This window comes from Haemaphysalis longicornis, unplaced genomic scaffold (genome assembly GCF_048455015.1).
Source record: "Haemaphysalis longicornis isolate Haplotype H1 unplaced genomic scaffold, Haemaphysalis longicornis Haplotype H1 scaffold_4, whole genome shotgun sequence".
NCBI lineage: Eukaryota > Metazoa > Arthropoda > Arachnida > Ixodida > Ixodidae > Haemaphysalis > Haemaphysalis longicornis.
The window spans coordinates 131,412,601-131,436,867 of NW_027526361.1; the positions used below are offsets into that span (position 1 = coordinate 131,412,601).

The 24,267-nt window shown below is 45.5% G+C and overlaps 1 pseudogene; it reads left to right on the forward strand.

The window, feature by feature from the left end:
• Nucleotides 1-317: 317 nt before the first annotated feature.
• The window catches only part of LOC144180006 (uncharacterized), a 29,360-nt pseudogene continuing 5,410 nt past the window's right edge, over nt 318-24,267 (forward strand).

Here is a 24,267-nt window from a genome sequence, read left to right on the forward strand (position 1 = left end):
GACTGCACCTTTGGTATTCCATGACGTTAATCTAAAGCGCATAAAAAACACACGGACACAGAAGACAAGAACAAGCGCTTGTCCTAAGGTATGTGTACTGCATGTATGTAAACTAACGTATGTATACCGCAACTTGAAGTGTTAAACTATAGCAAAACATATTAGCAGTGGCTTAGATCGGCTATGCCAGGATATACATAGCGTGAGCTAAGGTTCAGCTGGTTATTCTTAGCTTTCCTGGTTGTCTAGGATGAGCTTGATTATAATGCTTACTGCTGCTTCAATGACACACACATGGTATACGCATTATGTGACACATGCGGGCTTGGCAGCACTGTGTTCGGGCGGTTGCTCATTCATTTTACTTTTTCGTCTAGGTGGGTTGCAAACATTCTGTCGGCTCTATTAGAGACGATTCACTCACTTTAGGAGTGCTGCCAAGCCCAAAGAGCCTGCTTTCTTCATTGTGTGATTGTGTGCTTGTTATTAGGCTACTGCTGTTAACATCAGGTGATGTAGAGTTAAACCCTGGACCGCTCTCAGATTCAAATTCTGGTTCCGAAGCCACCTTAAACAGCCAGCTTCTCAACAAAATCCTAAAGGAACAAACGAAGACCAATAAAACGCTCACTGCTCTTTCTGAAAACTTGAAACAAGTAGGAACAATGGTAGGCAACGTACAGGAAACAATAACCGCCACAGAAAAAGGGTTAGCTCGCTTACAACAATGCGAGGACAAACTCGCCGAGCATGAGGTAATGACCGTAGAAACAAAAAAGCTGCTGCGAGACTTATGGGTTAAGGTGGAAGACTTGGAAAAGAGGAGCCACCGGAATAATATAATAATTTGTGGCTTGGAAGAGGGTGATAAAGAACAAAATGCAGATTTACAACAGTGTATTGTTAAGGGAATTTTTAAAGATATCCTTCAAGTCGATTTTACATCTGTAGAACGTATGCACCGAATTGGCAGGAAAAGACAAAATCGAGAGTGGCCAGTAATTCTTAAGCTGTACAGTTTCTCTGAAAAAATGTAAGTTCTTCGTAATTGCGGCAAACTGAAGGGAACAGGAATATCGATATCTGATTCGGGACCTGCGCAAAAAAACTATGGCAATTAGCAAAGGAAGATCGGGACAATGGTGGCAAGGTTACTCTTGTGTTCGATAAACTGAAGGTAGATGACAGCTAGTACAGTCGCGCTCACTATGACCTACACCACTCATTAGTATTCAGACGATTATATCGTCAAAACAATGACTATGGGCATATACGTTAGGATAAGGCTTGATTAATTAGGACGTTCTTCTCCTAATGCGCACTTGGTCTAACCCCGGGTGCCAGACAAAGGTCATATAAAGCTGTGAATACTAATGAGCGGTGTAGGTCATAGTGAGCGCGACTGTACGTATGGGATGAAGCAAAAAATGCAAGAGTTCCCTGAGAAGGACATGTCACGATGGTCCCGCGAAAAACAATGCGTGGAAAGCGCAAGCCACTACAATGTTTTCCTTGGTATGTTTGAATGCCCGTAGCATTGTTAACAAAACTGACAAGCTAGAAGAACTGTCACTTTCGTACACTCCTGACATTGTCGTGATAACTGAAACGTGGCTGCACCCTGACATACTTGATTCTGAAATTGTTCCTACGTCATATTGCCTACTACGGTCAGGTCGTGGCGGTCGCGGGGGCGGGGTCACCATTGCAATAAAACGCGGCTTGCAGTATCCTATAGAAAAGAGTATCGGGAATTATGAAAGCGTTTGGTGCACAATATTTGCTCGCGATGCTCCAGTACTATTCGGTGACATCTGCAGAAAGCCAAATGGGTCTGATGATTACCTTTTACAAGTACATGACTATCTGGTTGAGGAGGTTACCGCCCGTACCAAATCAATACTTACTGGAGATTTCAATCTCGCTATTGAGTGGACAAACTTTACAAGTACTAGAAATTCCGCCAACAGCGAGCTATTATACAACTTAACGTTCAATTTTTCATTGTCCCAGTTGGTCCAGAAACCAACCCGTATTCAAGGAAATACTTGCTCAATACTAGACCTAGCTTTTGTTTCTGATAACCTGTCCGGTAAAGCCACTGTAGAAGGTGGAATATCTGACCGCAAAATTTTAACCATAACTTTAACCTTGAATGCTTAAATCCCAAACCCGTTGGCACAAATTCACGGATAGCCGTGAAAGTCTACACCAGAGCTAATGATGCTTGTGTTATTGATTACCTCGACACAGCACCGGAGACTTGTATAGAGGAGTGTGAGGATGTTAATGGTATGTGGATTCAACTGAAAAAAATATTTACGTACCGTGAACAACATATTATCTCAACGAAACTAAAACGCACACGAATAAAAACACCATGGACCAGTCGCCGTGTTATTCACCTTAAAAAAAGGGTACAGAGAATGCACAAGAATAAGAGGAACCAAGCCATTTTAAAGAAACTTGCATCTCAGCTTAAGGCGGAAATAAGAAGTGCAAGACAAGCTTTTTTTCACATACGTTATCTCCCTTCATGATGCATCAGCCATAAAAATTTTGGCGTTACTTGGCATGGCCTGAAAACCCAACAACCGAAGTAGAAATTGAGGGTACTATTGTAAAATAACGCGCAGACTGTTTCCAATGCTTTCAATAGATATTTTCAGTCAGTATTTACGCGCGCATGAGAACCAAGCAGCCCTGTTGCACCCGTGCATCCTTTTTCAATTCCCGATGTCGTTGTCACTCCGGAAGGTATTCTGAACCTGCTGTTGCAGATCGATGTTAAGAAATCAGTGGGTCCTGATAATATTTCAAATGTTTTCCTTCGGCGCTACGCAGAGCAGTTATGTTCCTTTCTTGAAGCAATTTTTAAAGCATCCCTGCTAACAACTTCTTTACCTGCAGACTGGCTGTGTGCAAAAGTAATTCCAATTCATAAAAGCGGGAGTAAGCTGTCCATAGAAACCTTCAGGCCTATCTCCGTAACTAGTTGTTGCTGTAAATTATTGGAATGTGTAATCAGCAAGGCAATAATGACCTATTTAGAAGATAACTTATTGCACCCAAACCAACACGGGTTCCGTAAAAACCTGTCTACTGTTACTCAACTCTTGGAAATCACGCATGATTTCACCGCTACTATTAACTCACAACTGCAAACCGACACTATATTTATAGACTTCGCCAAAGCTTTTGATAAGGTGCCTCTCAGTAAATTGATTGACAAACTTGTATCTATTAATATTAACAGTAACATAATAGAATGACTAAAATGTATCTATCAAATCCTAGCCAGTATGTAACTGTAAACAGCACAGCCTCTGATTCATTGGAAGTTTTTTCCGGAGTACAGCAAGGTTCCGTTTTAGGACCCATCTTGTTCCTAATATATGTCAATGATATCTATATGTGCCTTGAGACTAATGTTAAAATGAGACTATTCGCTGATCACTGCGTGATCTACACTACTATCGGCACTACTGATGACCAGCTTAGACTTAACACCACACTAGCTAATATTGCATGTTGGTGCCTTGAGTGGGGAATGAAAATTAACGTGTCGAAAACAGCTTGCCTTAGCATAACTCGCAGAAAAACAATCCAGTATTTTAATTACAATTTGGTTGGGGCAAACATTGCAAGAAACGACGCTGTTAAATGCTGGGTGTCACTTTTACAAGTAAACTGAAGTGGGATGTACATATAAGCAGCACATACACAAAATCATATCGCCAGCTAGGGTTCTTGCGTCGAAAACTTGCATTGGGGCCTTCTAATGTAAAACTGACAGCTTATAAATCTCTCATAAGGCCGATGCTCGAGTACGCCAGCATTGTTTGGAACCCCCATCAAAATTATCTTTCCAACAAATTAGAAAACGTACAACACAAGGCCCTTCGCTTTATCTATTCGAAGTATTCAAGGCATGACAGTGTCACTGAGCTGCGCAGGCAGGCGTGCTTACCGACCCTTGCAGCCCGTCGCCGTGTCTGGTCCTTAAAGGTTCTTTTTCTTTTATATCACAACGGTTTAAACATAGACCAAGACAACTATATAAAGCCGCCTAACCACCACTCCCTTCGTACCAACCATAATAAGTGCATCAGACTATTCATGTCACGCTGTGACACTTTTAAATATTCATTCCTCCCGTCAGCAGTGGAAGAGTGGAATAAACTGCCACGTGAATGCGTTCACCTTTCCTCCGCAGATACATTTGTTCGAAATGTAAAAAGTCTGTTTTATGAAGAGTAAAAGTTTCTCCTTTTGTTTGTTTGTGAGCGCTTCCGAACACACTGATCACTGTACCACCTGCGGATGCCACGATGATGCTTTGTGACCTGGCCAGGATTTTGTGCAATAGCTTTCATCGTTCAGTTTTGTTTTCACCAGCATCGTGTGATTCTGTTTCTGTATGTGCGATATTGCTTGTTGCTTGATTTGTATGCGTGTGTGTATATTTGCACGTCCACCCTGTATGAGCCTGAGAAAGCCTTACAGTATTAAATCAATAAAAAATACATAAAACGTATATTTATCATGCGGCTCCGGCGCAGCGTCACCAATCACCCCAGAGGTATGCTGGTTTCACAGGCGCACGCCGGTGTTGCTGCGACGCACGATACATCGGTTTCACACCCAGCCACCCCTCGCATGATCATCCAGTGGACCGGACCCTCCACGTGCGGAGCGGAGTTCGGCGAAGACGCTGGTCGCGCGGGGTGTGGGAGAGACGCCGGGTAGCGAGCAACGTTCTGTGCGCCGTGTGACGGCACTGCTCCTCGCGCATGCGCAGCACGGCTCTCCAAGAGCCACGCGAAACTGCTCAACGTCGGCCAGTGTAGCTCAGGCTACAAAAAAGATGGATATCAAAACGAAGCCTTCACTGTTCGCTCAAAACAGTCATTACTTAAGGCGTGCATGTTGTTATAGTTTTTTGTAAACGTTAATTTGTGGATTAAGAAATGCATCTATCTTGTTATACACGGTATCTAACCGGTCAGCGAGCGTTAATTAAATGTGACATAATAGAATAGGAAAAAAACGAAAAAGAAACGTTCGTCATTGCCCGCAACAGATCCTCGCGTTCCGTCCTCAAGACTTTTTGAGTCACAGGAATATTGGAGCTCCCTTCGACGCGGATTTTTTAGTGGAAGAGGTTTTTCAAAATGGCGGGCCAGTGACTCCCTTATAAATTTTTTTAACTTGCCGGTAGTACTGCTCAATGAAAGTCATTTTGTTTTGTTGCACTCTATAAAGAGCGCAACTCGTAGTGCGCACGAAAGTGCCGGGGCATCCAAACAGCTGTTTTCTATATATTTGCACGATGCCCACACAAAGGAACAATGGGCGTTCGATTAAAGAATGAAGTGCTGAGGAAAACTCGCACAAACACGTGCCTAGTCGTCATAAATTCATAGAGACTTGGAGATCCATTTTGCCGGTTTAAATTATTCCAAAGCGTTGCCACAACAGAATTTTCCAATTTCAGAAGGTTTTCAGGCATGTATATGCAGCAATTGAACTCCGTTCACGAAAAAAAGAGCAGGAGCGGAGTTTGGACCTGATTGCTGCTTGTGTATTTATAAAAACGGAAATATCATTTTTTGGTATTCTGTGGGAACATCAATAGCTTATATTCTATGAATATAAGCTATCCATAGAATATGAAGCAAATTATACTGCGACCACATCTACATAATTATGATTCCATCTGTCTGATTCTGAAAAGTGAACAGTTGTAAGGGTTTTATGCAACTACGATCAGTCTTGTTCACAAAGTGCTCGGTAATGAAAAAAAAAATAATTTAGACCACTTGAAAGGACTTCAACGTGCAACGAAACGTCATAACGTGGACTGTTTCGTTTTCATCTGCATTATAGGAACGCTCTCTCCGGCTTAAAGTCCAGCCCGCGACCTGATCCTCGGCAACGCAACACCCTAGCCACTAGGCCACTTAAGCTTGTAGACGGAAGTAATTTTCTCTGTGACTGCTGAAATCTCCTCCCGTAATCTTCTTTGGTGAATGTACCATTTGCATAAATTAGGTGGCCACCTTTTTTGTGAAATTTAGGGAGGGCCTATTTTGGGGAGAAATTGCAACGGTATTGAAGGTATGATAAGGAAAGGTTCAATGCCTCACTTTCATGGGTTGGGTTCGTTACTCACTCTGCCCACCGGAGCACCTTAGAGAGTAAGGTGTTGGTTTTTCGGAAAAGCCAAGGAATGACAGCGATAACTAGCCGGCTTCCTTTTAGCGAAGCCCCTTAGGGGCTCGGGCTGTCGGCATCTCATGTCATCATCTTCTCATGTCATCATGATATCATGTAGTCACGGTACTAAAACACTGGCACACTTGTTTTCCAACATCTCGCGCTAGAATGTTTCATCTCCGCGGGCAAAAACGCGTACTAAAACAACACATTGGGACAGCCGTTTTCAACGCCTCACGCTAGAACGCTTCGTGCTTCAAAGCCACGAGACTTACAGCAAAACTGTATACCTCCACCCCACAACGGTTTCATCTCCACGTGCAAAACTCCAAGGCACCAAGAATACACTTATACACTGCATGCTTCGCTTCTCCCCAGGTTTCACGTTAGTGGAGAAGGCCTGGGATTTTTTTTTTGTGTAGAATAGCCTAACAATTTAGAGAAAAAAACAGCCGCGTATATGTTCACTTCGCTGCAAATGTCGTCGAAAGACGAAGTATTATGAAACCCTGCCACGAAAATTACTTTCATCCCTTTCCCGCTCACCTCTCAGGCTCTTCGCCATCCCGTATCTCTCCTCACACGATAAACACGTAGGAGGTTTGCTAAAGTCAATTCAAGTTTCGCGCGCTGCACTGCTCGCCCGCCACCTAATGGAACCTTTTGTTACAGTAGAACCTGGAACGCCGTTAATGAGGTCCAGCCGCATCGCGGGCTCTATTCGTGTTTTGGGGACCAAAAAATTATTTTCAGCGCGTATCTTTTATTTCATATCACAAAAATCAATCACCCACGTATTTTTAATTGAAATGCCGCTACAAATACCATTCATCTATTGATGGTTTGCCTGAGATGTGCCAGGTATTTAATTTTTTTGCTGACCAAGGTTGGCAGGTATGAAGTGTGTATCCAGATTTGGTGGTCTGCCTGTATAAGCTGTCTCCTTCAAGCTTTAGTTTTAACTTTTGGCGGTGCGGCTGATTCAAGGGAGAGGCAGACAGACGACAAACACCAAAGTTTTCTCGTTTAAGTAGCCCCAAAAATACTAACGACTTTAAAAACAACAGTTTTTAAACCTCCTATATACTATCTGAAGACAAACCGTTGCTGCAGCGGCGCACATGCGTTCGTGTACCTCATCAGTGATTCGTTGTATGGAGATCTGCGATAGGGGTGTGCGATTCTTCTGAGTTGACATTTTCAACTTCTGATTGCGAAGTTTCCCGTTTTTTGTATGCCCCTAAGTTCAAGGTATAGCAGCTCTAGCTCTGGTGTGATCTAATATAGTGTATATTTCGAAGTTTCTCTGTAACCCTCGCTAACCCAAGTAAATCGATGTGCCCCAGCTCCGATGTGTGGCATTACGCTTTGGCTTCAAGTTTGCCTTACGGCTGCTACTAATCTTTTACCTTATAAATTGCGAATAACTGCTGATTATCTACAGATTTACTTTGCAAGACGATGTGATGAGTGGACCTGAAATTTTATTTTGGGGGTGTTCGTCATTTTCTGGCGTCAGTAAGTTACCCCCTGTCGAAAGAAGAAACTGAGAACCTTGCTGACAAAACTCGAAAAGGCTTTTTGCAAGGGCGGAGAATTATAAACACCGCTCTGTCGTAGCCTGAAACATAATGAAAACCATGTCGATCGTTCTTTTTTTTTTCCTTCACCACAGCGTTTCCTTCTCGCGTGCGCCCTTGGCACACAAACGCGCGGTGTTGCGTCATTGTCGACATACTAGAGCACGAAATCAAAATGTGCCTGGGGGGACGGATAACACAAACGTATGGGATTAGCTGGAATGAAAATAATGGAAAGTTCTGGAACGACAGAGGGCGGTTTGTTTATTACCTCTATTTTTCGCCTCCTAGTCACCTCCACAACAGACTTCATATGCCCACAAAGGAATCGAACTCCATCGTTTCGTTCCCAACACTACCTGACTCATGTCCCAAGTTTACCTACCTTCTTGTATTCAATGATAAAGTCCCGAATGTCTCTTTTGCTAACACGCGGCTGTGGCCTCCATCGCCTGAACAATCCCTGGTCCCTTGCTCTCGCTGGTCTAATTCTTTCAGCTTCTTACACTCGCGCGGTTTTCCAGCGTGGCTCGATAGTCACGCGCCTTGGTAGACGATCGGGCACCGGGGCGACAGGTGAGCGTGGTTGACCTTGGCCCGCCGTCTGAGCCGGCCAGAATCACGGACGCAGCCGCCTTGGTGTATAACCCATGCGGTGAGCTGAAAGGCTTGCCGCTCCGTTGCGTCATGCGGGCGCGCACCGTGACGTATCTGGGTCGAGGCCCGCATCTGAGGCGCACGAGACAGTCGGCGGAGAAGGGGACGTGAGCGGCGCGGCGTGAGGGAAAAGCGAGGCTTTGAGGCACGAGACGAGGACAGAAGCGAAGTCATTAGCGATCATCATCTGTGCGCAACACGGCCAGGCGCTGAGCGCTCCACATCGCAGAAATGAACGAGAAAAGGAGGAAAGGAATGTCGGCATGGGCAAGGAGCACACGCTTCTTGACTTTGGGGAGCCTTGCGGCGGAGAGATGCTGTGGACATTGTGGAGGCGCTTGGCTGGACTGGAAGGAACGGTAAAAACTGGAGGACGCTGCTAAAATAGCGCAACGTGTAGAAACGGGCATTCAGTGGGCTAAACCAAGGTCGCACTGAAAAAATTTTGACATTCACTTGAGTGCAGCCGTACGGCTACAAAGGAAAGCTATACAGCTTGCTTAAAAACTTCGCAGTTAAAGAAAAATTCGTCCTGGGCCCCGACGAGATTTACGTGAAGTGGGAAGTTTTCGATAAAGCTGTATAGCTTTCCCTTGTAGCCGTACGGCTGCATTCAAGGGGATGTCAACTTTTTCTGTGCTGTAGATGTTTAAGCTCCGTGACAGCGGCCCTCACAAGAAACTGGGGCCGCCTCCAGTAACGTGAAACCTGGGGTGGGGTGAAGAATGCAGTGTATAAGTGTATTCTTGGCGCCTTGCCGTTTTTACCCACAGAGATGAAATCGTTGGGCGGCAAAGGTTGAGGTGAGGCGAGGTATCTTTTATTTCAATTTATCGTTGTTACATCGCAAGGCTGACGATAAAAGCTGCACATAAGCAGCTTGACAAGCCCGTCAACCCAATTCAAATGTCAGCAGCAGACGGCAAATATGCATGCTGTACAGCTTCTAGAGTAATAAACACAAAACACACCAAAGTATCGCAATTCTATTGCGATAACAAGAATATGCAAAGTAAAAAATATATATTTGCACGCTAACAACTAAACAAAGAAATGACATTGTATTCGAAAAACATGAGAACGCTGCATGAAAATCATATTTTTGCTGAGAAAAAAGACAAACAAGAAAAAGAGAAACGACGAGGTACATACTGAAACATACAAACACACAAGCCTACAAACAGGTATACAGCTTTGCTGTAGAAGTCTCGCGTCTTTGAAGCACGAAGCGTTCTAGCGGGAGGCGTTGAAAAACGAGTGCCCCGGTGTGTTCTTTTATTACGCGTTACGTTCTAGCGCGAGGCGTTAAAAAATAACCGTTTCGTTGTTTTCGCGATGATGATGATGACTGTGTTTAATGGCGCAAGGCCTTGTAGGCCAAAGTACAGTGAACTAGAATATGGTTCACCATACCCAAAGAGCACAAAAAAAGAGTGTTTTGTGTCACAGGTGAGTTATAGGCACGCATGCTTTCGTCAAAAGATGGTTATGTGAAATTGGTGTATAGGGACAATGAATAATCCGCAAAAAATTCATGAAACATAGCTGAGAGCGCAAAAAAGAATCTGGGCTTAAAATCAGGGTGCACCGCGGAAAGGTTTTGACTACCAAAAAAAAAATGAAACCCCTGAGTGTCACGGAAAGGGACCACAGCACTGTCCTCATTACTGATGGACAAGCTGTAGTTATGAGTGATAAGAGAGAGAGAGAGAAAACTTTATTTTGTACATTCTGGGTTACTGAGGTGTGGTGACCGACAGCTGCATCTTGCCGGTGACCTCGGCCGCTCGTTCCGTTAGGTTCTTCTGAACCTGCCGGTCTGAGCTGCCCAGCGCCTCCTCCCAGTGCTCGCCAGGGGGTATTAAGGGAAAATGGTGTTTGGGGCAATTCCACATATGATGTGTGATAGTCTCGTGTGCACCACATGCAGGGCAATTGGGTGAGGGGTACACAGTAGGGTAAATTAAATTCAGCCTGGCGCGACATGGCAATGTGTTAGTTTGCATGAGGCGCCAGAGTCGCTCCCGGAACTGAGTTATAAGAAATTTTCCTGAAAAAAATCAACCTCAGCCAAGTAGTCTAAAACTTTTTAAATTGATTATTCTTTTATCCGAGAGAAAGTGCTCCTGGTATGGTGTTATGTGTTGTGTGTATATATTAACGAAGTGTCTATTAGTGTTTCGAGTGGCTTACATTCAACTAGGCTATGGAGTACAGAAAGATCTTTACATTTATCACATGTTGGTAGTGGTGTTCCATTCAAAATGTATCCCCGTGTGCCACGTGTGTGCCCTATCCTTAATCGACAAAGAGAAACTTCTACAGACCTGTGTAGTTTTTCTGTTATGTGTCTACCTATTTGTGTTTTTTTAATGAAGTTTATTTTCGCTTTGCGTGTCCCAGTGTTTCTGCCAGATGTCCTGGAGTTTTGTTTTAATGAGCGATTTCAGGCCACAGTAAGGCACGGACATAATGTCCAGATTTATACGAAGAGCAGGAGCAGCTGCCTCCTTATCAGCAGCCTCATTTCCCGCTATCCTACGAGGACCAGGGACCCAGCTGACTAATTGTAGCCCCATAGAGTATGCTGACATGATAGCGTTTATGAATGAGTTGAAGAATGCGTTCTTATGGTGCTTCACTAAGGACAGGGCTATCACCGCACTAAGAGAATCAGTGTATATGACCGGGCAAACTGTTTTGTTCTGTATTAGGTGTTTTACTGCCAGAGCAATGGCTTGGGTTTCACCTGTGAAAATGCTGCTGTTGGGGTTTAGGATTTTTGAAGCGCGGATGTTTGGTCTGAGTACGGCACATGGCACCTCAGAATTTGTTTCGAACGCATCTGTGTAGAACTCTCCACGCTGATATTTTTGCTGCAGTCTTATAAAGTGCTGGCAAGTCAAGACACTAGGTGATTTGTTTTTCTTTTTGCTTGCAAACGACATGTAGCATGCTACGGGCGATAGCTTCCACGGGGTATAAGATCAGCTAAAAAGGTTTTGTACGTGTCTTTGAAGGAAATGTCCAAGTTAGAGGCTACAGTATTTACTGTTATTGCATAAGGTTGCGGAAGTGACGTCCGCTTAATGAACAAAGATGCAGTGGATGTGTCATGAATTTTGATCTTTGATGGGTGCTTTATGACTGAGGTTGTTTTTACAGCATATAACCATGGTGTGTAAGGACGCTGGTTTTTCAATGACCACATGTCAGATTCTACATACAAACTTTGTATGGGGCTCGTACGAAAAGCACCCGTCGCCAACCGCAGGCCTAAATATTAGACAGGGTCCAGTAGTTTCAGAGCAGCTTTTGGGGCTGACTGATACACTAGGCTACCATAATCAAGCCTCGATCTTACGAGGCTGTTGAAAATTTCCAATAAGCATACTCTGTCTGTTCCATATGACTGACGTGACAGAATCGTTAGAATATTTAGTGCTTACGTGCATTTTATTCGTAATTGTTTTGTGAGGAATAAAGGATAATTTTTCATCCAGCAGCACTCCCAAAAATTTGCGCTCTTTTGCTAGCGGGATGGGCTTCCCTTCAAGAGTCACACATGGGTCATCCCGCATGCCTCGTAGCTTAGTAAAAAGCACGCAGCTACTTTTGTCGCGGTTAAATTTAAAATCATTTTCATTTGCCCACCTTGAGAGGCTCTTCACTCCAAGTTGAATTTTTATCTCACAAAAGGCCATATTAAAATGTTTAAAACTTATCTGTACATCATCCACATATACATAGTAAAAGAGAGAACGGTGCCAAATTTTTTCAAATTCATTTTGACGATGAAAAGTGAACAACTCAAAAACCCCTCCAAGAGGTACGCCATTTTCGTAGGGGAACGCGCGTGAAAAGACGAGGCCAATTCTCACATGCAATGTCCTGTGGGTCAGATAGTATTCTATGACATTTAGCATATTGCCACAGACTCCGTGAACAAAGGTAGAGTAGAATGCCGTAACGTCAGGTAGTATCGTAGGCTTCATCTACTTCGAAAAATATTGCCATAGAGTGTTGTGTATGCACGACGGTATCACATGCGTGAGCCCCACAGGCCACAAGGGCGTCAGTTTACACCTTCCCGAACGGAAACCCACCTGACACTTGTCTAAAATTCCGTTATTCTCCGAAAAAGTCGTCTGTTTATAATTTTCACTAAAAGCTTGCATAAACAGCTTGTTAATGCAATTGGCCTGAATCGGGCTGGTAAACAGGTGTCCTTCCCTTCTTTTAGTATTAAAATTTGAGGGAATTCTTTTCAAGATTTAGGAAGAAGTCCTGCCTGCAATATTGGATAAAAAGGTATTTCTTCCTGAGTGTCTTGAAGGTCATGTTTTAACATTTTGACATTGATTTTGTCGGACCCTGGAGCAGTTTTTCTACAGGTCGAAAGTGCAACAGTAAACTCATGTTTGGTGAACGGGCAGTTTTAGCCCATGCTATCTGCTTTCTTTTTCCACAGAGCCTGCTGTTCCATCAAGTTTTTCTGTTCCAAGGATTGTGCAATGTGGTGAGCAGAACCGGAGACACTCTCAAAGTGTTGCCCAAGAGCGTTAGCTTGATCTTCACGCATGTCTCCAGTTGTGTAAACAAGTGGTAGAGTGTGTGTGTTTCTTCCTTGTAGTGTACAAATTCTTTTCCAAACTGTGTGTATCAGTGTATGATTTCATGAAAGAAAAAGATGTTTTCCAGCTGTCAGTTTTTGCCTCTCGTCTAATTCGGCGGCCCTTTGCTTTTGCGCGCTTGAAGGCAACCAGATTTTCAGTCGTTGGATACCGTCTGAGGGCTGCCCAGGCTTTATTTTGTTGTTTGCGAGCTACCTTGCAGTCCTCGTTCCACAAATGCCTCCGTTTGTTTTTCTTTTACCACAGGTTTGGGGAATTGAGAATGTGCTGGCTCTAGTATGTTTACAGTAGCTATATCTGTCGCCTCACCAATATCTAACTTTTCTATTGATACATTCGACCGTGGGACGTTTCCCCGAATTTTTTCCAGTTGGCTTCCTCTTCACAGAATCGTGTGTGTATCGGAATTGTGGGTCTATATATTGCGGTTAATGCAACAGGAAAATGGTCAACAGCGTTGGGATTTAGAGTTACGCTACACTCTACTAATGCAAAGCGAGTAGGGGAGCCTTTTGCTAGATCGATCGCAAAGTAAGTGTTGTGCGTTGTGTTATAATAAGTAGTGTGTTCGTTATTAAATAGGCAGTTGCCCGAGGAAAGCAAAAATTTTTCTAACAGTCTTCCTCGTGCATTGGCCCATGCGGAACCCCAGAGTTGATGGCGAACATTAAAATCACCCAACAGTATGAAAGGGTGCGGGGGTTGGTCACCTAGAGTTTCAAATTAATTAACATTGGTATGGTAACCTGGGGGTATATAAAAGAACAGGGTTGGTAAACTAGAGTTTCAAATTTATTGGCATTAGTATGGTAATCTGGGGGTATACATAAAGAAAAAAACTGTTATTAGCTTACCAAAGATAATCGCCCTCATGGCCACTACTTCAAAGATCACGGACGCAGCCGTGAAAAGCTATCGACGTTTGATGAAAAGCTATCGACGTTTGGACAACTAGGGCAACACCTCCAGAAGAGTGAGTGCAGCCTCTCTATCCTTTCTAAAAACTGTATACTGTGTCAGAAAGTGTGTTTGTTTTGCGTTCAGTTGTCTTTCTTGAAGACACATTAGATTTGGTTTGACTTCTGATAGGATTTCAAAAATGTCGTCAAGATTTTTCAACAGGCCCATAAAATGCCATTGTATATTGTTTTGCGTCATCGATTTCGTTTGATGAAAGATTGTGTGTTTGTGGGCTTCCATTTTGTTATTACGTGGTGGACCTGTTACTATTGCACGCTCAACTGAAGGGTGGCGCTTCGTCGACAGCTATGGCGCCGACAGGGGCGGCGTTATTGTCCATTTCCTTAACGGGTGCCCCATGATCAGCTGACGGGTCAGGATCTTCCGGGCGTGCTCCGAGATGGTTGGTGTCCTGGTTACCCACGTGCGCTGGGGGCGTAGAACGCGGCAAGGGGAGCGTGGAAGGTGGAGCCGGACCACCCCGCGTCCATGTTGCCTAGCCCCACAGGAACACTGGCGGTGGGTGCAACAGACACTGGAGTGGCCGCACCATCTCAAGAAGTGTTTGTCGCCGCTGTTTTTTAACGTCTTTATTTCTGCATTGTACAGGTTATAAACCTTTCGACAGAAATGGGGGAATTTGTGGTGGAGGGGGAGGGGGGCCGTTGTCCACGACTTCGAGGTGGGGTGGTCCCCAGGTCGGCTCTGCAAAGAAACGGCCGGGTCCTCTCTCGTCCTTAAAATATTGAAGAAAAGCCTGTCAGAGCCGGAGTGTGTCCGATGGTCCAACGTGCGATGGTGGATCAATCCACTCCTGGAAGATGCCAGGTCGGCGTACGTTTCTGCAGTCACATGCCATGTGACGACATTTTGGGCTGCCGAGGGCAGTACAACGGGGGGAGAGCATGGGACCAAATCAGCACTGCTGTACTGGGTCGCCACCGTCACCAAAAGCGGCTGCGCCCCCCGGCGAGCCGCGTTGGCATACCTAGGTGAAAACATGGGACGCTTTCTCCTCCCCTCCTGGTAGGTGCTGTTCTGGGTTACTTTGAGATTGATAATTTTGTTTTTCAGCTTTAAACTCTACACATGTTCGCGAATAGGCTGCTTGCGGTTGGTCACAGTTGGCACATTTCAGTTGATCGGTTGTACAATTTTCAGACGGGTGATCATGTGCTGCACACTTGGCGAATGTTAGACGTCCTCGGCAGGCGGCTGTACTGTGCCCTTACCGTTGGCACTTGAAGCATCGGCGTGGGTTGGGGATGTATGCTCGGACTTCGCAATACAAGAGTCCTGCAGTGACTGACTGGGGAAAAGTGATCTGATCAAAAGTTAGTATCACATACTACGTAGGTATTTCATTTCCATCACGTCTCATCATTATCTCCTGACTGCAGTAACTCCTGGTGACGCATGCCAAGATGTCACAATCAGTTTCTTCCAAAAGGCCAACTCCAGATATTACGCCTTGCGAGCTGTTTGAGCTTCGGTGTGGAGTGACAGATACTTTGGCATCGTGTCAGTCTGGCTCAATAGTTTACTGGACTGTTCTTCAGTATGCACTTCAACGAGAATGTCACCTGGCGTTAGCTTCTTTGCCTTGTAGTTTACGCCAACTACACTCTCCATGACCTTAGCTACCAAAAAGACTGATTTACTGGTGATTCGTGCATCTTTCTCAGCGAACTGTATTAGCAGAAAACAAGGGAAGTTGTCAGGTCTTGTAAACAACTGGGCAGAAAGCGATGGAAAAGCAACTACTTCGGTGCAAGCCCTCTTCACCTCTTCAGGGCTCGATTTTTCGGTGGGGGGGTTATTTAGAATATTCCATACGCTATAATATCAGGAGACGGGAGTACTTTCCTCTCGAGCCTAACCGTACTAGCTAGAGAGGTCCCGTAGCTCCCAGCCTCGTAAACAGGCAGGGAGCTCTGACGGAGCTTGAAAATGGCTCCGACGGCCAATGTTTGTGGTTTCTACCTTTCACCATCAAAACGCGTTACCACGGTTGGTCACAGCGTGATTGGGGGGGGGGGGGCTTGGGGTCCACGGTGTCGCCAATACCGTAACTATGAATACTCAAGGTACCCCGTGCGGGGGTGTGCCGGTGTTTTGGTACCGTGACTGCATGAAGCGACGACGACGACAAGAGGCGGCGACAGCCCGAGCCCCTAAGTGGCGTTGCCCTAATAAATAAATTGGGCAACTTTTTGAGCACCCAGACTGACCTAAAAGTCTCAACCAGATCAGACCACGATCATGTCAATCCGTGCAAAATTAGCGCACACTTAAGTTTAAAGTTATTGGAGACGAAGGACAAAAGACGCACTAGTTGCTGAATTTGTCGACGCAGTATAAAATTAGTAGTCACCAATTCATTGCAGTCAGTTCACTGTTATCTCACTTTCGGCTAAAAGACCGAATTGCGCCTCTCAATAGGGCCTTGATTCCGATGTACTGTGACCGAATAAAGTTGCGTGATGTAACTTTCACGCCATGTTTCTTGCTTTTTTTAGTCATGTGTATAACATTTAAAAGTCCTTCATGGGGTATAGCGAGTACAACATATTTAAAAATGATCGCGGTAGTGCCATATTGCACGCAAATGCCGGGGCCAGTGCCAAACTTCTGAACAATTAAAAGTAGCGTTAATTACTACACTTCGATTTTGATTTTTGGATTTCTAAGTGCGTGTCATCGAAAAGCCTATGTACGTTTACTGTATCGAGCTCGTGGCAGGCCACGAGCCTAAGACTAATGTAGGAAGTGTCGTTTCAAACTAACAGTCACCGGAACGGACGAACGAACGAACGAGCTAGCGCTGACACACCATATTTCATACGCGTGACTTCGTTCACGCGTTTATTCTCCTGCATGGTTTGTATGCATAAACGCGGCCGCAATCGAAGGCGCGCACAACGCGTTCATTTCTCACACGCTGCTGGAAGAATTATGATAATAACGTGTAAAGACGGGTGCCACACGGAATGGCGAGTACAGCGAATATGCGGGACACTGCTGCCTTAGTCGTAGTGGAACCGAGCACCCGCCCTCACCGCATCGGCTCCCCATGGAGGTACAGAACTATGCGCTTGCTTACTCGTCACACCTTTATTCATGTCGCAAGCTGCCACACACAAACGACTGTAATATATCTTAAAAGGCATACAGTCATATACGGACACAACGACAGGCTGATCGTCACGAAAACAAACCTCAGGGATTTGTTGCTGCCTCGCCACCGCGTTGCTGTCGACGTTAGGCGGTCGCGGCGAGCAGGTATGGTGCTGCCAGCGCGAATAAATACTTAGTGGATTCACCTTAAGTTATAGTCACTAGTTGGCCTTGGGCCATTAACATCAAACCACCACCACCACCACCACCACCATCATCATCATCATGACTAAACACACGGATGTAGAGAAAGCCGCAGCGACTATGCCACGCGATTTCACTTACCCGCGGCAAAGCGGCCATGTTGCCATTGGCCCGTAAGAGCAAATCAGGGAGCCGCGGATAGGGTGAAGCTGTTGAAGCAATTTCTTGGCGGAAGTAAATTCGGCTGATGGATGATGTCTCGGACAGGTAGAGACCTATGTACGTTTACTAAAGGCTAAAGTTCTAGAGCTCTGTTACGCAAATTTTTCTCGTAAGAACTTTCTGTCTCGAGTCTGATTGAACACATTTACCAAAAATAGCCCGGAAAAGGAAGAGGACTTCTTTTCTTCAAAAAGAAAGCATGTCCGCTTCCTGAACTATTAGTACACTTTATTTGTTAAATGTTTTTCATGTGTGCCTCTGTCTTTCCTTACGCCACGATTCGGCGGTATAATCGGCCTTGCTGCCGGGCAGGGCGACCGTGAGCGTTTTTACCCATGCAGCCATCAAGTGTTCGTCGGAAACGGCAATCGATGCGGCTCGGCGACACGCGCAGAGGGCGTGGTAGGGAACCCAAGCGGCTGGCGTCACGCGGAGCGACAAGTCCACAATGGTGAAGAGCGGGTCACTGTGGGCGGGATTTCCCCCGCACATTGCTCCGACCGATGACGAATCCCGGAAACACCGGACAGAGCGCATTGCCATCGTAAACGCGTGCGAGCAATAACGGGGCCCAGTGCCGTTAGGTGTAAGCGGAATACATGAGCGCTACAAGGAGAAATTTCTACCGGCCACACCACATATCGTGAACCGAAGCAAGACACGGGGAGAACATCGCTATAACAACAATAATGAAAAGCAGTCTATAATACCTGTTGCGAATTTTCCTATATGTTTCGCTGCTAGACAGTGGGGGATAACGTTGACAGCTGAAACCACGCATCTCACAAAGTTTTATTTCCCACACTGGGCTGTAAAATTCTTGTCAACAGAAAAAAAAGCACCGGAAAACAAGGAGTACTATTCGGACCATGCCGAATAGGAAACAAGCCTAGAGCGCTCTTTTCGGCTTAGGAGATGCAACACTAGAACAGGAATAGCAATATAACTAAGTCATACGTTGTCAGTGCGAACCCTAAGCACGAGAAGGAAATCCCGCGCCGAATAGGTATGGGATGGGGTGCGTTCGGCCAACACTCCCAAATAATGAAAAGTAAGCTGCCTCTATCATTGAAAAGAAAAAAAAATATGCAATCAATGCGTCCTTCCGGTGATGACGTATGCAGCGGAAGCTCGTCGACTGACTAAGCAACTCGAAAGCAAACTTAGGTTGGCTGTATCAGGGAACAAACTGGAGTAGAGGATGTCATAGTTGAAATGAAGAAAAAGAAATGGACTTGGGCTGGCCAGGTAGTTGGACAAAATGACAGCCGATAGACCACTGGGGTAACACAGTGGATACACAAAGACAGGAGTATAGGAAGGGGAACTCCAATAACTTGTTCGAGGGACGAACTTAGAAAATTTAGGGGTGCAATATGGATTCGGGCAGTGCAAGAGAGGAGCGGTTGGAGGTCAATGGGAGAGGCCTTCATCTTACAGTGGACGTAAGCAGGCTGTTGATGTTGATGTTGATTACCTCGCGTTCATTATATTCGCCTTGGTCGAGTGACGGAGTTAGTTCAAGTTATTAGTTACTAACGACCCGGAACGACCATGCCGTGAACCGGACTAATGCAGATGAATACAAAGTAAAGAGAACACTACATAAACTAGTGAACAGAAAAACAAGAACAAACAAAAAAACAAGACATAAATAAAAAAATATATTTTTGTGCTATGCAACTTACCAAAATCGAACTAATGAGAGCAGAAAATCTTTTCAACGCATTCCGGCAAAAAAGAAAGACTATTTTCCTAAACAGGGACACGATGTGATCTTCTGCCATTCTTACATAACCAAGAAATTCTCAATAGCTTTGTTAAAAGCGAAGTAAAACCTTTAAAGTTTTGTATTGGCATTTCAGCTTAGTGTAGACTTCACAAAATATCAGTTGTAACCGAATGTTTTCAATGATACCAAATCATGAACACTAACACGGTCAAAGCGCTTGAGGTCTAGCACCCGTTGCTATATAAATCTTAGTACCCAGAAGATTTATATACATATCGTGTTCGTGAGCTCACAAACTACCTTGCTATGGGTACTGTTATTTTATTTGCGACTGAATTTGTAGTTGTGTTTTTTTCTGTCTTGAACGAATTAAGTTGATTTTCACAAGAATACAATAAAAATGTCTATGTTTTCCTGTAATGATATTTTTTTGTAAGTCATATCAGTGCAGCACTTCAGTGACAGATGGGAAAGTATGGTGTTATTCCGTCTCAGAAATATTCCGGAGCTCACAGCCTCCGATGGACCAACCCGTGGCCATTATTACATTCGCACCGCCAAATGCTGCGGAGCACCCCATTACCTCCAAGTTGGCTAATGTGATTAAAAATAACTGTGTAGAAATATTTACAGGTGGGTGAGTTGGTGAATGTCAATTATGCTGGCAAAATAGCGCAACTTGTAGAGTGGACTGAAGGGCAACTCTCCCAACACTCGCCCAACCAGCTCAGCCAAATGCGGTCGTACCGCGTTCTGCCTCTACAGTATACGTCATCATTCGCGCTGTTTTGCACCATCAGTGTTTTAACTACATCAATAATTGGATATCGCAAATTATTTTCGAGCGAAACTCTGCATAGTTTATTCACTATATTATAACTAGTACTTGTATGTAAAGCTAGTCGACAATCACTGAGGCTACATTGGTGTGCAGTTCTAAACTTTGCTAAAGCAAAGTTCGTATTCATATTAAGTCCTCGCGTAAAAAAATCAGTGTCTTGCACATTGACCCCTCAGTACTTCGAGAGTTTGTTGTCTGGGGCATCCAATTTTAAAGATTTACATGCCTCGCTTCCTACCAGACTGACCCTGGTTTTTTTCAGGGCCCTTCGCTGAACCCCTCTTCCCCCTAAGCTATATCAAAGACTTCCGCACTGAAATATCGTCTCAGGTGTAGTGTTAGCTTGGCAGCGAGTTCAAGCGAGTTACCAGTCCAAGCGAGTTACCAGTTTTCGAGTTTAAGCGAGTTACGAGTCCAAGCGAGTTGCCAGTTTTCGTACGGACTTGATGCGACCGCTGTAACAGTAATCATTTCGAGTGTAGCACATTTTGTCGAAATACAAATGTTAATAACAGCAACGAGATTTCATGTAATCTAACGTGGAGATGATTGCATCTAGAACTAACCCCTCTACTGTGCGCCTGGAAAACGTTTTTCGGATGTCAAATGCCTAATGTGCTATCATACGCAACAGACGCTTGCCCACAACTGTAAATAGAATATGTTGCACAGGTGTCTCATTATAAATACAAATTTGACTTGCATGGAAAGAATTCGGGCTATTTGGGTGTTCAGGCTCATTTTTTTGTTCAGGTTCATTTCATGTTCCTGTTCAGGTTCATGTGTTCAGGTTCATTTGGCCATGACTGTACATACAAAGGAAGTGTGCGTTGGCAAATATGTGTACACGTTTGTGTATTTTGTACATCCATGCCATGCTTTTAGAGATACGGGATGCTCCCAAAGGCTAACGCTCCTTGTAGGATCTCGAAAAAACAAACTGCACGCAAATTAACGGGGACAAGAACACATGAAGACGGCACAAGTGCCGCTTGTGCCGTTTTCATGTGTTCTTGTCCCCGTTAATTTGCGCGCAGTTTGTTTTTTCGAGATGCATCATTACCAACTCGCCCAACTCTCAACCCTTTTACAGCTACTTGTAGGGCATTGCTGTTAAGTCCACCTGCGGGAATGCATGCCTTCGCCGCGTTCGAACGCATGTCGCACCACCGTTAAGGCAATGCATTTCTACTTAAGGCATTTCGACCATCCCCTACTCTGCCCATTTTTCCAGTCTGCGTAAAGGTCGAATTCGATGCCTCGGAAGGATTAGTGGACATAGCTCCTAGCATATAGTCGTATTACTTCCGTTCGTTGTCGGACGCGCGCACCAGGCATGCACGCACGTGTTGCGCGTCTCCGCAACACACCGGAAGTTGCACAATCCCGCGCAATCCACGCTCCAACTATCTATTGAGCTACGCGCTCTGACGCAGCCGGGTGCGTACTGCGCACGAAACCACGCAAGCAATTTTCGGTCACGTGTCGTCGGCTCCACTGCTGCGCGTGCCAGCGGAGAGTTGGGGTTGTTCGATCGCAACAAACACACGCATCTGCGGGTTTCTTCTCCGACGCTCGACGGCGCACGAGCACGAATGTCGGGACCTCTCAAATTACCGAATCGTTAGTCGGTGAAGGGCTTTCAACTGTGACGACACCAAATGTCCGTCGCCCGCATGTGCGGAAATGCCTAGTGCACAGCCGGAAGCTGAGCGGTACCGTGCCCTGCTTACGTGTGCGGGAGGAGTACGGCGTGAGCAAGTCTTCGTATGAAATTTGTTAACACGTATCAGTCGTGAAGGCTACTCAATGCCTTTGCTTTCCTTCCAGGCTTCTTTTCACCAAGCCACCTCTCTTTCTCCTCTTCCCTTCGCTGCAGAATCTCTTCCTTTCGTAACATAGTCAGTCAAGCAGTCAGACACTTGGGGAAGCTGTGTCGAAAACTTCGGAATGGCACCACTATGGACGAAAAAGGAAGAAAGTAACAGGAAAGCAAAAACTTTTGCGCCGTGCTACCTAACGGGAAAATTTTGTCATTATCCGATATATTTGTGAGCACTTAGCTGGTGGACCAACACGGGGGCTAAGTTCACACCTTTTGACCTTAGTTGAGACAATTCTCGATCAGGAATAAGGCGATTTGACGCGTGCCACCCGTGGCATGCATCAGGAGACACATCCGTCTTTATTAGTGCGCACAAAAATTCGCTAGCCCAAGGGCGACGATAAAACAGGGCATCCGCAGAGTCCATGCGCTTGCTATGTGCAGGCCATGCGCAGAAGTCCGGGAGATGAATTGGCTCCAGCACTGAGCTGTTGATGGTTCCGATTATATTCACGACGACGATGAGCTGTCCCAGCCCTGCCTACATTAAAGCCAACAGAAACTATGAAGAGCCATGACATCGGGAACCGTGTCATTTGATTCCCTCACATCCTATGCACCCACCACGCCCCCACACACACACACACACACACACACACACACGCACACACGCACACACGCACACACGCACACACACACACACACACACACACACACACACACACACACACACACACACACACACACACACACACACACACACACACACACACACACACACACACACACACACACACACACACACACGCACGCACGCACGCACGCACGCACGCACGCACGCACGCACGCACGCACGCACGCACGCACGCACACACACACACACACACACACACACGCACGCACACACACACACACACACACACACACGCACGCACGCACACACACACACACACCTGTGTGTGTGTGTAATGTGTGTGCTACCTGTAATTTCTGTCCTTCTTCTGGCACCCTATATCATCAGGTCTGGGAGTGCCAAAGAACCCCGTACCTCCCTCCCAACCCCACCCCATCCTATGAGCAGTGGATGGCTTGCCTGACTAGCCCGGACCTCAGGATCCAGCAAGACCTGGTGACGAGGGCCCGGACAGCCAGCCGCAGCCAGGGTATCCTGGACTAAGGATGCCCTCCACCAGGCGGGTGCCCTAACATCTGCGCCTCAGGCTCGCAAATAAAGATTATCAATCAATCAATCATCTGCCCATCGTGGGATCTTCGGACTGCCATTAATGCTTCCTCTTCATCTGTACATTATCATCATCATTAGCGAACGTGCTCTAGCACTTCGTCCTCATCTCTGTAAATACTCATCATCATGGTGTGTGTACTCGCGCGCTCCTTGCTCGAGCCTCCGATTAAACGGTCGCCCGAACATCGGCCTCTACGCTGAACATTGTCCTCTCAATATATATATAATAGATATATATATATATATATATATATATATATATATATATATATATATATATATATATATATATATATATATATATATCTTGAAAGGCAAAGTCACGGGGAAGCGCAGACCGTTTATTCCGGCTTCGCGAAAGGAACAACCCGCAGAGACTCCGACGAAGATGACGGTCGCACGAGGCACGGGATATCAGGGTGGCAGCCGGTGGCGCGTGAATGAAGATGATGCTGATAATGGGAGTGTTTCTAGATGCTATGAATGTGGAGGATGACCACTGTAGCGATCGGTATGAAAACATCGCTCACACCTTACTTACAACGTGGCCCAGGACTTTGATGGAGGTACTGGCAAATCGACACTTTTTGGTGTTGAGCTGAAGACCAGCGTTGCGGAGGCAGGTTAATACTTCGTCAACACGTTTAAGATGCTCATCGAACGTGGACGAGAAGATAACGATGTCGTCAAGGTAACAAAGACAGATCTTCCATTTTAATCCACGCAGGACGGTGTCAATCATGCGCTCAAAGGTGGCTGGAGCATTGCACAGTCCGAATGGCATGACGTTAAACTCGTAAAGGCCATCGGGTGTGGCGAAAGCTGTTTTTTCTTTGTCTGATTCATTCATAGGGATTTGCCAATATCCCGATCGAAGATCAAGGCTCGAGAAGTATTCGGCGCCGTGCAAAGTGTCAAGAGCGTCATCAATACGGGGCATGGGCTAAACGTCTTTTCTAGTAATTTTGTTAAGCGCCCGATAGTCCACACAAAAGCGCACGGAGCCGTCTTTCTTGCGGACCAAAACAAC